This window comes from Vigna unguiculata, chromosome 1, assembly GCF_037176805.1.
Source record: "Vigna unguiculata cultivar grain cowpea cultivar isolate G323 ecotype 2 chromosome 1, ASM3717680v1, whole genome shotgun sequence".
Classification (NCBI taxonomy): Eukaryota; Viridiplantae; Streptophyta; class Magnoliopsida; order Fabales; family Fabaceae; genus Vigna; species Vigna unguiculata.
In genome coordinates, this window is record NC_140792.1 from 124,024 (window position 1) to 131,852 (window position 7,829).

Here is a 7,829-nt window from a genome sequence, read left to right on the forward strand (position 1 = left end):
GGATCATCAGAAGTGGAATATGGATCCATATGTCTGGTAAAACAAGATCAAGTTTGGTGGTTATAGGTCCAAATCTAGGCCCCCGGTGTCTGCATTATTTGTTGAGTTTATTAAGATTGATATTTAAGGCTTATAAAGACCTCACTCCTTTCATATTTTTCTTTCATATGTACCTGTCGCATGAGCAGAAGAGGAACCTGTTCAGTGAGAGTTGTTCGGGGTATTATTGGTGGATCTTCTGAAGATTGACTCATGGATAATTTCTATTAATATGTTTAGGAGATATTAAAAATATAGATAATCTTCTATTCTAATGTAGAACTCTTAATATTTTACAAATATATATTTTTGTAATATTTCGTGAACAATTATAAAGATGTAAAATATATATATATGAATATGAAGTTATGTTCTCTCAAGGATAATCTTATGGAAAAAAAATTAATTCCACATCTTTTTATCAAATAATAATTTATTTAGTATAGTAGTCGGGGCGTCACATTGGTCGTGTGAAGTAGTTGAAGAAAAAAGATGGACAAGGTTTGACAGATGTGAGACGAAGAATGTCTTCTAATTTGAAAAATGGATCTTTAGTTTGCTGCAAATTAATTTTATTTATTATAAAATTACTTTCATATTTTTTAAAATAAAAATTATCATAAAAATAAAACACCTTTTCTTTAATTTGATAACAATACTTAATTTAATTATTAAAAAATAAATCATAATAAGTATAATTAGTTTAGGATAATTTTATATAACAAAATTCACGTGAATTAATTGTAGAAGGCTTTTTTTAAAAGAAAATAATCTACATGTATTTTTTTAATAAATAAATTTTAAGGAACATTACATATATTTTCATAGAAATAAATTGGCAAAAAATATTATAAGTAATAATTGTATACATTTTATGGAGTTTGAACTTGGAGTTTGAAAAAAACCTAGACTATTTTCTAGAGGTTTAAAACTAAATCTTTGTAATTTAGCAAAGATTTTAAAAACCTATTTTTTAGAGGTTTAACACTAAACCTTTGTAATTTAAGGGAGGTTTTAAAAACCTATACTATTTTTTAGAGGTTTAACATATTTGATTCTATTTAAATTTTTATTTTAATATTTATAAATTTGTAAATAAATTTTAAATTTAATATTTAAATTTTGCTACAATATTTTTTATTAAAATTTAATAGTAAATTATATAAAATTATAGTCTCAAATAAAATATCATTATCAAATTATATTTCATTTATTATCACATGGAATATTTGTTAAAATAAAAAATAAACAATAAAATAATCATGACAAAATACGCTAAACTCATAGAAAAATAAAAATAAAAATAACTTACACTTTATTCAAGATTAACTTATTATAATAATTTTCTTCACAACAAAATATGAAAGATTTTCGACTTGCTAATATGCAAACACTTGGGTCATTCCTCCTGATGTGATCCCAACAAGGCTTATAGCTTGGGTCAACGCCTAGGCCCAAATCATGCTCAAGGCCCAATACATGACCCACATGCACCTTCAAGCCCAAGCCCATCAAAGGCCCAATAACAAGGAGCATGCTAAAAAAAGATCCAATTGGGCTTCATTCAAGATGGCCCAAACCCACATGGGCTTCTCATACTCTTCACATGGGCCAAAGAAGATGTGAAGATTTGAAGAGGTTTCTCAAAGAGCAATAGAATAGCAATAATATTGGCCCATTGTTTAGGCTTTGCTTTCTAGAATAATAAGTCAAATAATGAGTAGTTCAATTGATAAAATTGGGCTTGACTAAGCCCAATAGGAGATTTGGCTATGAGCTATCAAAAAAGCCAAGGTGGACTAAGTGAAAGTCAACACTTCTTCCTACACCTCATGGATCCAAAGCATCCAAGGGTTAGGAATGCTTCCTCTTTTTCCAAGGCATCATCCAATGGCCAAGATCAAGCCTCCTTCTCCAAGCTTGATCTAAGGGCCAAGATCAAGGCCCACTCCATCCAAAGGCTTTCCTTTCTCATGTGTAAATGGCTTCATATAAAAGCCAAAATTTCACTCATTTGTAGACACTCTTGAAATTTTATGCAATAGATGCAACTTGAGTTGAGAGCACTCCTCCCTCTATTGCCTTTGAGAGTCACCACTTTCTAGAGATTTCCTCTCTCTACCTCTAGCCACCTTCCTTAGGCTAGCATAGATTAGGAAATCCTATCACCTCTTTCACCTTCCATTGCTTGCAAGTGCCTTCCAACTTGCCTCCATTCCTTCATCCATTTCCGCTGCCCATGGAGCTCTTCATGCACCTTTGGAGTTCCACCATAATGGTATTAAGAGCCATCAAACCATGGTGTCTCAAGGTTTGGTAAGGTTCTTTCCTAGTCTTGTGTTTCCTTCATTTTCCGTCTTATTCTCATAATCTTTTTCTTCTTCTTTTTTTCTCTCACATTTACCGTTTATTGTCTATTATATTGTGTTTCTCCATTGATTCCATGCAACTATGAGACTACAAGAGTGTTCTACACTCTATTTGTAGATTTCCTTGCTTGCTATGGTTCACATCATTTACTAGCTTTCCTTTACATTTCAGCACCATTGTATTGCTTCCATTGTGTTTCTTGTCATTTTTATTCGGTGATTTTTTTCTCTTTTCAATTTCCACCGTTCAAGTTGTGTTCTATGTCTTGTTCATACTTTCTTTTACATGTTTCTTCAATTTTCCACCGTTTACAATCATTTTTTGCACTTGCTTGAGTGAAACCGTGCCAAACTCCACTCCAAAACGCAATGAAGCTTCATGCTATGCGTGTGGTTGTTTGAGTCAGCTTTCCTTACTGTTTTAATGCCATTTCACCGATTGGTTTGTGCCTTAGAGTGTCCTAAGATGTTCATCTTCATCTATGCTTGATTCTAGATCATAATCAAGCTCCAAATCGAATTGATTTGTCTATTGAACATCTTCCCTTTTCACTCTGCTTTTGTTTCTGTTTTCAACTTTTTTCCACTGCACACCTTCTGTTTGAGAAGTGTCACGAGTGACTCAGTGCACGAAATTTTAAGTTGATTGTTGCTTCGAAAAGCTAAGTCATAGACGAAAATTCTCCAACAAGAATCATTCAATTATGTTGAGAATTGAATTCTATACAAATTTTTGAAGTAGAGGCAACTTTCTGCGTTTTTCAGTGCCAGTTTGCTGATGTTTTCACTTGTGTCTTAACGCACACTTTTCTTGTGTGATTTAACTGTAACGCTTCATAGTACTGAATCACCTTATGATTTTTGCCTAATTTTCTTAACATCTGGACGAAAAAGTAGCAAAAAGAATCATTCAAATATGTCCAGTACAAAAAATATGAAAAATCTTCAAAGTTAAGGCATCTGTCAGTGTTTTCTGGTGCTGTGTTTTCTGGAAAATCGAAAACACAATTCATTTATCAGAGAAAGTTTAACAAAACAAAAATGAGACATACTCAAGCCAAATTCCCTTAAATCCCACACACTCTCAACATCTTTGTTTCGGTGCATATAAATTGCATTCATGAATTCATCATAGATTCGACCCATCAATCCTGATCATGTAACTGTGGGTGCATTCTTAAAGGCATGCACTAAAGTTGGCTAGGAGTTTTTTTCTCCTAAATCACTATACTTTACTATGAATATGTTTAATATTAAAGTGTTGTTTTCATTATACTTTAGTGTGGATCTATTTAATTTAAAAAATATTTTATAGAGCATGCATAATGAAAGATACGAATCTGGATTGAAGGTCTAATTATAGCACAATAAAGTGTATTTGAATTACATAATAGCAGTTTTTTATTAAGAAAAGTGACAAAGTCACATGTTTTTCCAAAATTATCATATTTTCCTGACGTTCTAAGTAATAATTATAGCTAAAAAATAATAGATATGGATGTAAAAGTTTTTTCTTTTACGGGATAAAAATTGACCAAAGAAATTTTTCTAACATTTTATTGACCAGAGAAATTTTCTTAGTATCATTTGCACAAGCTTTAGGTACAAAGGAGTTAGCTTTAATTTATTTAATCTAATCATAAAATATTATATAGATCATATAAATTATATTTTTAAAAATAATTTCATAGGCTACGACATATAATTAAATTACAAGTTATATACAGGTATGTGTGTGCACAACTAACATTCATTCTTTGATTATATATTAATAAAAAAATATCATATTATTTATAATTATATTAATTTTCTTAATATAATATTAAATAATAATAATAATAACGTACATATGCATATGTCTCAATACCAGCCAATACTTATTATTAGTTGTCTTGTATAATGCACCGATACTTCAATTCGAGGTGTCCGACAAGTATACGTGTCTGACACGTATCCATGTTCGACATGTATTCGTATATGATACTTTAAGATATTTTATCAATACTTATCAATTAAGTATGTCATTTACAAAGTCATAGTAGACTACAGAAAAATCTTTGAATAATGACCAATTTTAGTGACAAAAAATAATTAGTCACTATAGTGATCAATTTATGTACCAATTTATAAACTAAACACTACTGACAACTAAAATAGCTCAATAAATTATAATTAGTCTCTAAATTGATAACTAAAATAGTTTTTATTATAAATTAATTTCTAAATTGGTCACTAACATTAGCTACCAAGGAGGTTTTGACTACTAAAATAATTGGTTTCTAATTAGAAAATTGGTCTCTAACATATTTTTTGTTACTAAAATTGATCATTATTTAAAAGTTTTCTTGTAGTAATGATATTTTTATGATGATAATAATTTATATTTTTTATGTTGAGACTTTAGTACATATGGTTTAATTTGGATTAACATAATAACAATCTTATATTTATTATGTTTTTAAGAATTATATACACTTTTCAATATTCATATATCACGTATCATATCTTATTATTTTCAAAATAAACGTATCGACATATCAAATACGTGATGTATCTGATACACGTATCGTATTCATGCATCATAGGTTATATTACATTAGTATAATTATTAACATTATTATTAAAAAATTTTATTATTATTATTATTACTATTCTGAAATAAATATTATTTATTTTTAATTAATTTATTACTAAGAATACTTGTGATTAGTTATTTAATTATTTTCATACTATTATTCCTTTTTACAGGATCCATACTATTATTATTATTATTATTATTATTATTATTATTATTATTATTATTAGTATTAATGTTAATATTAGTATTAATCAATATTCAGTATTATTAATACTTTTAGGGTTAAATATGTTTTTTGTCCTTCAAGTTTCAGTGAATTTGGAATTAGTCCCTCTTCAAAACTTTTGACCAATTTAGTCATTCATCTTTAAAAATGCATGAATTTAATATTTTTAACTAAATTTTGTTAAATTTATTTGACGTTTCAAGCACATTTCATAATAGTATTTAATTGTTTACACCGTTTAGCACAATTTCGCTTCAATGTTAACTCAAATATTATCATAAAATGCGTTTAAAATGTCAAATAAACTTAACAAATTTTGGTAAGAATGACTAAATTCACACATTTCTAAAAATGAATGACTAAATTGGTATAAAGTTTTGAAGAGGGACTAATTTCAAAATTCACTTGAACTTGAGAGACCCAAAACATATTTAACCCTTACTTTTATTATTAATACTAATGTTATTAATAATATTATTATTATTTTGTTCGGGATTCCTAAAATATCTTATGTTTATATTTTATATTGAAAAGTGTAAACTCCACCTCAACTTTTTATATGGTTTAACTAAACATCACTAATCAATTTTACAATTTAAAGCAAATAAATTTACATCTAAATATTATCAAATTATTTATTTAGATACTAATTATACATAATTATAACACTTAAATATATATTTTTTATTTAAATATAACAATAATTATAAAAATATTAATGCATTTTTATATTATATACAAACAAATTTATTTTCCCAGTATGAAAACACGCTAAAGAATTTTGGAAAATTTTAATGCACAGTTATCTTGATACAATCATGAAGTTGTCTTTCATTTTTTCACCTAGGTTAAACTTTTTCTTTGAACGCAAACAAATTCATCAAAGAGTATTTTTCCTCTTAAAACATCATTTTTCATATATTACTTCCAATGTTTGTAATTTTGTATTTCAAAATATTAAAAAAAAAAACAATTCCTGAATTTTATATTTAAACTTTTAATTAATATATCCCTCCAAAATTATAGTAACCAATAACTATGTGACATTTTAATACATAAATATTACAATAATAATAACCATAATAGGGATGTCAAAAAAATCCGTACCCGTGGGTATCCGCGGATAAAACCCGCAACAGATAGAAAATGGATATTAAAAATGGATACCCGCTACCCGTGGGTATGGGTATTTTTGATACCTGCATGTTAACGGGGCGGGTACGGATATCATAGTATCCGTACCCGTGGATACCCGTACCCGCTAAACTTTAATTCAGAAAAATTATTACCCCACAAATGAGTCAAAACATTATGAGTCTTCATTATATTAGTAAAAACTTTAATTCAGAAAAAGTATATATATATATATATATATATATATATATATATATTAGTAAAAACATTATGAGTCTTCATTCAATAATGGTGGTCAGATTCTTAGCCCACAAATGAGTAAATTACTTTCATATACTGTGGAGGCATTGATGTGTCTTTAAGACTGGTTATGGACCAATATGGAAGGTAATGAAATTAACATTTTTACTTAGATATTTTAATTAAATGATTGTTATAAATTTTTACTGAACTCCTTATGTTTTAAGGCTCTTCTAGATTAAAATTGGACAACATGAAACTTTATACAATGTTGCAAGAGGTGGATATTGATTAAGTTAGTAATTTCTTTAATATTTTATTCAAAAATAAACTACAATATAAATTGGTAGTGATTTTTTATTTGTTTGTTTTTTAAGAATCAATCGGAGAAAGGGAACTAGTCGATCCAAACAATAATTATGGTTAAATAATTATTTTTTAAAATATTTTTGTAAATACCCGCGGGTACCCGTGGATACCCGTGGATATGAAAAAAATAGACGGGTACCCGCATAACGGATACCCGACGGATATGGGTACGGGTACGTGGCGAATATTTATTTAGCGGGTAGGGTACGGGGGAACTACTACCCGTACCCTACCCGCCCCGTTGACCTCCCTAAACCATAATATTATTTGTAACCAATTCATTTATTGATAAACAATTAAAAAACAGAATACATTATTATTTCATCTAACAAAATATTTATAATTATTTGTAAGCAATTTTAAAATAATTTATTAAAAAATATAATATATTTTTATTCCAAGCAACAAAATATATAAAATTATTTGTAACAAATTTTAGAGTACTTCATTAAAAATTATAACCACAAATGTTAAAATAACATTGATTCATCCCAATTCTAATAATATCTAAATATTTATTATTATTATTCATATATACAATAATATTATATAATGACATATATAAAATAATTATTTACTCCAAATATAATAATATTTTTATTTTACAAATACAAAATAAAAAAGAAATATAGCACCGTGCGTACATGCACGGATATGGCACTAGTTACTATTATAAGTAAATATAACTACGTACTTTTAATTACATGATGATAATAAATTAATTTTCCTTAATAATATAATAAATGTAACCGAAAAAATATATATAAGCACCCGTACGCGTAGGCAGGTCTAATTTCCAAAACAAAAAGGCGGAGTATAAGAGGGAATTACATGGGTTCCGAAAGTAATTGCCTATTAAAGGATAATAGAAGTG